Raw genomic sequence first — 8598 nt, 5'->3', positions numbered from 1 at the left:
ATAACATTTAAGCTCTGCCCTCTCTGCAGACAGTTTTTCCTTTAGATGAGCACTTTTAACTTTCACAAGCATCCCATGGTTCAATTACGTGCTTTCTATTCCTGGAGAAAATGTGGTTAAGGAGGAGCCAGAGTTTTGCAAAGTGACCAAAGATTCATAGAAGTCTTTGAGATGACAGAGCAGTCATAAAGAATATTGCAAATGCATTCACTTTTGAAACCTTTCTTTGTAGTTTTTCTTCCTTTTTCTTTTTATTTTCCTCCTCTTTTTTTTGTGGGGAGTTTTTGTGTGCTTTCTCTGTGGCCTGAAAACACAAGACTCAGATACTAAGTTTGAAATAAAATGTCAATTTTCCTAGTAAACCTCAGATATATCAACTGTCTTAGTTAGGATTTCTATTGCTGTGAAGAGACACCATGACCACTATAACTCTTACGAAGAAAATAATTGATTGGGGTGGTTTGCTCACAGTTTAAGAGGTTCTGTCCATAATTATCGTGACAGGGAGCATGGCGGCATGCAGGCAGATGTGGTGATGGAGGAGTATCTGATAGTCCTACACCCTGCAGGTGACAAGAGATCACCTGGGACACTGGGTGGTACCCTGAGCATAGGGTCCTCAAAGCCTGCCCCAGAGTGGCACACTTCCTCCAACAATGCCACACTCACTCCAGCAAAGCCACACCCCTAATAGTGTCACTCCCTATGAGATTATGGAGGGGGGGAGCAATTGCATTCAAACTACCACACCAAATATAAATAGAAAGTATCATTCCAATGAGAAAGATCTGTGTCAGAACATCAAAGTGCATACGTACGTGTAAGCATACACAGACTCACCAGACTTGTTTCTCATCCAAATACTGCTCTTTTGGGAACAAGTTCTTAGCGTTAGTCTTCACCCGACAGTTTCCCTTGCTTCCTTTAAATGGGAAATGATGCTCTGTCTCTGCTCTCTGAGTTTCCTTTACTGTGTAGAGACTGGGCAGAGCCTCACAGCACAGAGGCTCTTCAGTCCCCACAGGCTTATATGTTTGAGATCTTTGTTCCACTTTGTGTATCTGTTTGGAAAGTGTTCGAGGGTGTGGACTTGTTGGAGGAGGTGTGTCGTTGGGGATGGGCTTTGAAGCTTCAGTTGCCCAGTCAGGTCCAATCTCTTGGGGTCACCTGCTGTCTGAAGATCAGGATGTAAGCTTTCCAGTTACGGCTCCAGCGCCATGCCTGTCTTTTTCCCACCACAATGGTCACAGACTCTACTGTCTTCTGGAATAGTGAGGTCCAAATTAGATGCTTTCTTTTAATAAGAGTTGTCTTGTTCATGGTGTCTCCTCACAACAATGGAATACTAGCACACAAACGAGTGAAAAATTATGACTATCAATCTCTCAGTTTACTTTTGAAAGCCTGAGTATAGATTTGCATTTCCTTTTTAGAAAAAAAAAATTCTAATAGAAAGCAAAGGTTAATACATTTGGTAGATTTTCACATAAAGTGAATATACGATTCATGAAATATGTAAATATTAAAATACAATAAGAAAAGCAAATTAAAAATCATATATTAACATTAATAACAATAACTGTTGTGAATTAAGAGCGGATTACTTGAGATTAAATATTTTTAGTATATTTTGTTTAATCATAATGGTAAAATAGCAGCCAAATTGATTTTAAAATTGTGCTTTTTAAAACTGTGATAAGCATCTTTTTAAATAACCAAGGTAAGCTTGAGTGTCACTCACCAGTAACCCCAGCTCTTAGGAGTTGGAGACAAGAGGATGGGGAGCTGAGGGCCAGTCTCAGCTTTAGAGCATCTTCCAGAAGAACCTGGGCTGTGCGATTCCCTGTGATGACAGAAGTGGGCTCGGGAGAGACAAAAAAAGGAAGAGGAAATGAAGGGAAGGAAATGCCCAAAGAAACAAGTGTCAGTGTGAGATGTCAAACCAGTCCAGGAGAATCATCTCAAGGCATCCTCCCGTGACCCCTCTGTTTGAGTGTTTATTACATCTCGTTTCATCTTTAAATAGTCTACATCTTGGCTGTAATTGTGAGATTTTCATAATGAAACAGATAAGGAGGTCCCACCTCTTCACAGTGGGGTATATTTTCCTTTGGGGTTAGGTATTAGATGAAACTTCACTAACAAAAATAAATATTCATGTCACACTAGATGTTTGGTGCAAGCGCTCCTTCGTGCTCTTTCCAGTTAAGTAGACTGAAGCTGACAGGCATCACTTGGCTACTTGATTGACAGCTATCAAACCCAGGGACCCACGACATGGGTAGGTGTCAGGTAGCAGAACAGAACGAGTCCCCTTGTGTCTATGTGTTGCTTTTACTGGTTAATGAAGAAAAGAAGCTGTTTCGGCCAGTGGCTTAGCAGAACAGAGTTAGGCAGGGAAAATTAAACTGAATACTGGGAGAAAGAAGGCAGTCATGAGAAACCATGTAGCCCTGCTAGGAGACATACACCAGAACTTTACCCAGTAATCCACAGCCTTGTAGCAAAACACAGATCAATGGAGATGGGTTAGTTTAGGATAAGAGTTAACCAGAAATATGCTTAAGCTATTGGCCAACCAGTATTGTAAATAATATAGTTTCTGTGTGGTTATTTCTGGGTTGAGCAGCAAGGAACAAACAAGCGGCCTCCTTGCAACAGGAATGAGAGCCACTGCTATTGACCCCATGGTCTTGAAATAACCAGGGTGTTATTGATATTGCTGTCACTCCTGAAGCTCCATCAGGATGGCCCAAGCACAGACTCTGCCTAGACATTTTCCAGGTACGGCAGAAGCTGTCAATCAAGCAGCTGCTTCTTCAGCAATTCCTCCAGTAGTTCTCAAGACAATCACCATTTTAAAGCATCTGGAAGATAGCCACTCTGCTTCACATGTGCCCTGGATTGCTCTGCCTACAGCTGCTCCAGATAACCAGGCCTGCTTGCTGGGGTCTTCATTCAGGACGAGGACTGCTCCCATTGGCTGGTGTACTACATGGCTAGCTACACAGGCAGCACTCCTTATTCTCATGGAACAACAGGGAGACCTTCTTTCTGTGTACTGACACCCTGTCCCAGCCCTCTCCTGCAGCCCTGCACCATGCCTGCCTGGATGCTGCCATGCTCCCCGCCATAACAGACTGAACCTCTAAACTGTAACGGAGCCCCCTCAACTAAATGTTTTCTTTATAAGTGTTGTCATGGTCAGGGTGTCTCCTCATAGCAATAGAAAACCCTGAGACAAGTCACAAGAGCAGGGCTCTGTCAATTTACTACATCTCTATGACTCCAGTGACATCCTTGATGTTGCAAGATGAATTTTGGAGCATGTCAATCAGTAAGGGCAAAAACTTGGTCACAGTCACAGTGTCATTACTGACCCTGGTAAGCCTCGGTTGCTTGCAGCATTGTCACCTTACAGCCCCACCCACAAGCATCTGGGTGTATGGCCTGCCCTTCTGCACTCCCTTTGTTAGCGGACCACTGACACTTCTAGGGATGCAGAGGCTCAGCTGTACTGTGGGACTTGTGGGAACTGGCCTGGCACACACGGAATCCCTTCCTCAGCTGTATTCTGGTATTTGGGTTCTCACATTTGGGTCTCCAACACTTCTGTCTCTAGCAAGTTGTTTAGCTCTGGCAGGTGAGTGAGAATATGGTCATAGGTATTTTCAAGAAAATGTAAGAGAACAGAGCCAAATCCCAGAACTTTAATGCCCCAAATTATAATTAAAAACAACAAGAACAACAAATATAAACTAAAAAGCAAGTTGCATTGGAAAGGGAAGAGCAACCAGAGACTTGGAGGGGTTTAGGTCATCACAGAAAGAAGCAGTTGAGACCCAAATGTTTGTTTCCATTTTCTAAACTGGTCCCTGGGATGGAAGAAAACGAAAGGGCCAAAAATTGATTTAATGGAAACATTAGTTTCCTAACTCCTACATGTAGAGAAGCAATCTGAATGTGTCATCTGGAACCCAGGCTGATCTGAGCGATCCCTCCTAAACTGAAGCCACTCCTTACTCGAATTAGCCTTGTAGACGTGGGTTTTTTGATTAATTCTTCAATTAGAATATTGCAGCTACTTCCTTCATACCTCTACTCTGTTTGTATATGATACCCATCAGCTGGCAGTCATCATCTGTTGTGGAATATTAATTTAGGGTGTGTTCCATTTATTTGTGCCAAGGAACATTTGTTTGATGCAAAGACGTGTTGCATTCTTTATTGTTGCATTTGTTTAACTCTGTGAAGCTGTGTTACTATGCCTGTCTAAAACACCTGCTTGGTCTAATGAAGAGCTGCACAGCCAATAGCAAGGCAGGATAAAGGATAGGTAGGGCCTGCAATCAGAGACAATTAAGAAGAGAAATGTGGGAGGAGAAGACCAAGGAACAAGAGAACAGAAAAGGAGGACGCTACCAGACAGCCACCCAGCTCCTCAGCCAGTCACAGAATGAGAGTAGAAGTAAGATATACAGAAGTAAGAAAAGGTAAAAGTCACAGAGGCAAGAGACAGAAGGGATAATTTAAGAAAAGCTGACTAGAAATATGCCAACCTAAGGTTAGGCATTCATAAGTAATAATAACCATTGTGTGTTATTTATTTGGGAGCTGGGTGGTGGACCCCCAAAGAGCAAAGAGCCAAAACAGAGAAACAGTAAAAGAGTAAAGATTTTAAAAACAACCAACTACTATCATCTTCTCTGACATCTCTTATACCTGTCTGTCTATATTTAGTTCTTCTATGGATAAAAGCAGAAGTGGAGGGGATGCAAAGTCACTATTCAAGATGAAGTGAGAATTTTCTCCTGATCATGAAGTCAAACAACACATTCTGACAGAAGTAATTAATTCCTAAAATTGGCAGCTTACACAGAAGAATGCATGTGCTGTCAATGGTACTTCCTGACCTCCCTGCAGGTCCACGTTTTAATTGCCAGGCCTTCCCTCTCCTAGTCTATAGTTCAGTAGTTCAATGCATATGAAGTGGGGCTGAGCAAGGTGCACCCCAGGAGCACAGGCTACTACTCTCTCACTGAAAGTGTGCTGCACTTGAAGCTGAATGTTCTTTCTCCAAGATGGGAAAGCCCAAAGACACAATTCTACCCAATAGTATGGTCACTTCTTTTCAAGGAAGAGCTCGTTTAACTGTGGAGAAAAATCTGCCGGGAGGTGGAGTCCTGCAGAGTAGCAGAGCACAGGGCTTCTGTGCCTCTCGCCTACCAGGAGGCTCTCACCCCTCCCTAAGGACCCTAGTGTGAACTGACTAAAGATTTCACTTTCTTTTTGCCACAGAGACTGTTTCGTCATTTCATAACGAGGGTATTCCCTTGCTTCTAAAAGTATTGAGCAGATGGGGGAGGGGCTATGTGGGGAAGGCGACGATCATCTTTTATGTATGGAAACTTCTGAAAAAAAAAATCTTCAACTTTCATTCAAATTTTGCTTTCAATTTAAGGGACAAATTAAAGCCAGAAACCAACATGAGAAAGAAAGCAGCTGCTCAGAGGAGAAGGCAGGTTAATGTAGAGAGGGCGAGGAGAGAACCCTGGGGGTTTCTACACGTGGCCAGAGGGGGCTCTTGTGACAGAATAGAAGGATGGTTACTCAAGGACGCGTCAGAACCAGGTTCCGTTTAGTGGCTGCTATAGCTGGCGTACAAAATGTTCTCCAAGGGCCTGGTTTCCTGGGGGTGGTGCTGTGTAGTGTTGTGGCCTTCGAAGGGTAGAACTGAGTGGCAGGCTCTTAGGTCTGTACGGGTAGGGAGCATGCTGTTCATTCCGTGGGGTGTGGATGATAATTCATACCCCCCTCACTCTTTCCCTTTGTCCCTCCCTCGCTCTCCTTTCCCCAGTCCTCCTCACACCCCTTCTTCTCCCTCTTGCTTTCCCCCACCTTCTTGTCTCTCCTCCCCCTCTCACTGTCCCTGATGGAATATGGGCTCCAGCTCCAGCACCAATGCACCTTCCTGTCAGCATGGATTCTCCTAAGGCCCAAGTTAGTTCAGCTGACCTTGGACTTGAGCTAGAGCTCAAATGAACTCATTTTTTATTTCTTAAGTAGTCTGTGTCATATACTTTGTTATAGTGATGGAAAGTCAATACAGAAGGTTAATTACGACTTCCAGATTTTTATGCAAACCACCATTCTACAGTTTTCTCAAAGTATCTTCGAAGCAAATGCACCAGGCCTTCAGGTTGACCCTGGCATCATGATCTTGGCATCTGGACCAGCAAAGTCTATCACCCAGGTCGATACCCACTGTTTAATAGCTAATTTTCTCACAGGTAAAGCAAATATCTGAAGCGGACAAGTGCTGTTGCAGAACCTCTTCCGAGATGGGCTCCTGGGGGTGGGGGCAGATGGGCCTTGGTGACCCAGACTGAGCCCCACGCCATTATCTTTGAATCCAAGTATTTCCCTGCGACTAACCTGGGTGTTATTTGGACAGACTTGGTTTCCTCCTCATAGCCATAAATTGTGTGCTCTCCTCCCCCCCCCCACCCTCCCGTTAGCTTTTCAGGCTCACTCACACCACTCTTCCTCCTTTGTGTACCTGGGGGACTGCTGAATTGCTCAGTCCCAGCTGGGGGACCAACTCGCCCACACCTGTGGTGAAGGGTGGGACCATCTTTTCCGAGTGTGGGGAGCCAACTCTCTTAATGCGAGTGGGGTCAGCTTTCCTGTCCTGGGGTCACTGGGGTCCATAATCCCAGTGACACCGAAGGATGGGGTCAGCTCTCCAAGGAAGTGGAGGCAGCTCTCCTCAGACGAGTGAGGGGTGGGACCAGCTCAATGAGGCCCTTGTATTTCAACTCATGGTTCAACACATGGTTTGCATGGGCTCTTGTAATAACATGAGCAACGGACACCAACACAGACATCAGCTGTGACAGGATCATGGACCCAGACATGACCACCACCAGCAGCTTGGGCCTGAAAGTCACCATGGACCTAGGTGGCAGCATATACCTCTCAGATTGGAATGGGCCCAGCAGCAACATGGTCCCAGGTGACTGTAGAGACCCCAAAAAGTTGAACAGTCCCTGATAGCAACAGGAGCCACAGACCTCAGAACAAACCCTGGCTGCAGTTGAGCTCTGGAACCCTGACATGGCCTCTGTCCATAGCTTGGGCCTGAATATCATCATGACCCCAGGTGGCAGTGCAGGTCACCTTGATTTGCATGATCCTCCAGCACCAACATGGCCTCGGGTGTTGTCCCAGACCCAGACATCTGTACTGCCTTTGGTGGTAACCTGATCCCCAGACATCAATGTGGCCCCTGGCTGTGGTGGGCCACGGATCCAGATACGGCCCTCAGCAGCAGCCCAGGCCCAGACGACTCCAAGGCCACACGTGGCACTACAGGCCACTTAGGTTGGCATGGCCCTGGCAGCTGCACGTCCCTTGGACCCCAGCATGGTCTCAGGTGGCAACCTGGAAGCCGGCGTCCTTGTGACCTTTGGTGGGAACATGGGCCATGGAGTATATTTTGTTCATCACAATTCTGTTCATTTTGCTTTTGCAACTTAGGGACCAACTTGGAAAATATGGGTGTGATTATACCTATGTAAAGGAAGGAAAGAAGGAAGAGTTTCATTTTTATGGAATAGCAAATTATATAGCATTGTTATTCAATCTGGGCATCCTCCAGGAAAAAGAACAGAGATTTGACAGCACATTGGCACTGACTTCTGCAACTGGCACAAAATGCCCAGCAACGGAGAATATCATGCCATCTCACCAGGACTCACTAAGGTCCACACTGGCAAACTCAACTCAATTGCCTGGCTGTGGAAAATGAGATTTGAGATCCATTTTCCATAATTTTTGACCTGCTCTACCTGAAGCTTGTCTTATTTTCCTTTGAATGTTCTTCGGGGGTTGCAGAGGTTCATCTCCTAATTAGGGGAGTCTGCGGTTACTTCAGGAATGTAGTTGCCCACACTAACATTTGCTCTTTTGAAACTTTTGGAACTTCACAAAAAGACTGGTTTGATGTAAGACTAGCCATTTGCTACAAGGTCTGTGGTGTGTTTTAGCGAGGTATCAGTGGTTATCCCATCCGCTAGTGTTCGTCCTGAGATGAGTCACAAGTCCTCTCTTTGCAGCGACTTCCATCTTCCAGGGACAGTATGGACAGAGGATATGCCGCTTCTTACAACCTCAGGCAATCCGTGCTCTGAAGGAAAGTGAGACGCAAGCCTCAGGTATTTATCACTGTGAGTTAAGGACTTTGCCAAGCGATTAGGGCCATGAAAGACGCAATAACTATCTTGGTTTCCTCAAGAGGTGATTAGTAAATCTCTAGAGTCTAGACAAAGCTTGAGTACAGCTTCCCTTTTACTACTGTGTCATAGGTAGAGAATGGTGGTGCACTCCTAATCCAGATATGCTGAAATACATTTCTAGTGATAACATCAAGAGACCTCTTACTTAGTGAGTTCATGATGCTGAGAATCTACTGTAAAAAGGTATTTGATGCACAGTTCAACATGAAGCTCATTGAAAACTGCTTACAATTTAGCCATCAGAATTTCAGATTCTACTTCCCAGTTTAGTGCAGGTACATCATTAATCAGGGCCAGCAGA

This window comes from Microtus ochrogaster, chromosome 10 (assembly GCF_000317375.1).
Source record: "Microtus ochrogaster isolate Prairie Vole_2 chromosome 10, MicOch1.0, whole genome shotgun sequence".
Taxonomy (NCBI): domain Eukaryota; kingdom Metazoa; phylum Chordata; class Mammalia; order Rodentia; family Cricetidae; genus Microtus; species Microtus ochrogaster.
This window is presented reverse-complemented; position numbering follows the sequence as displayed.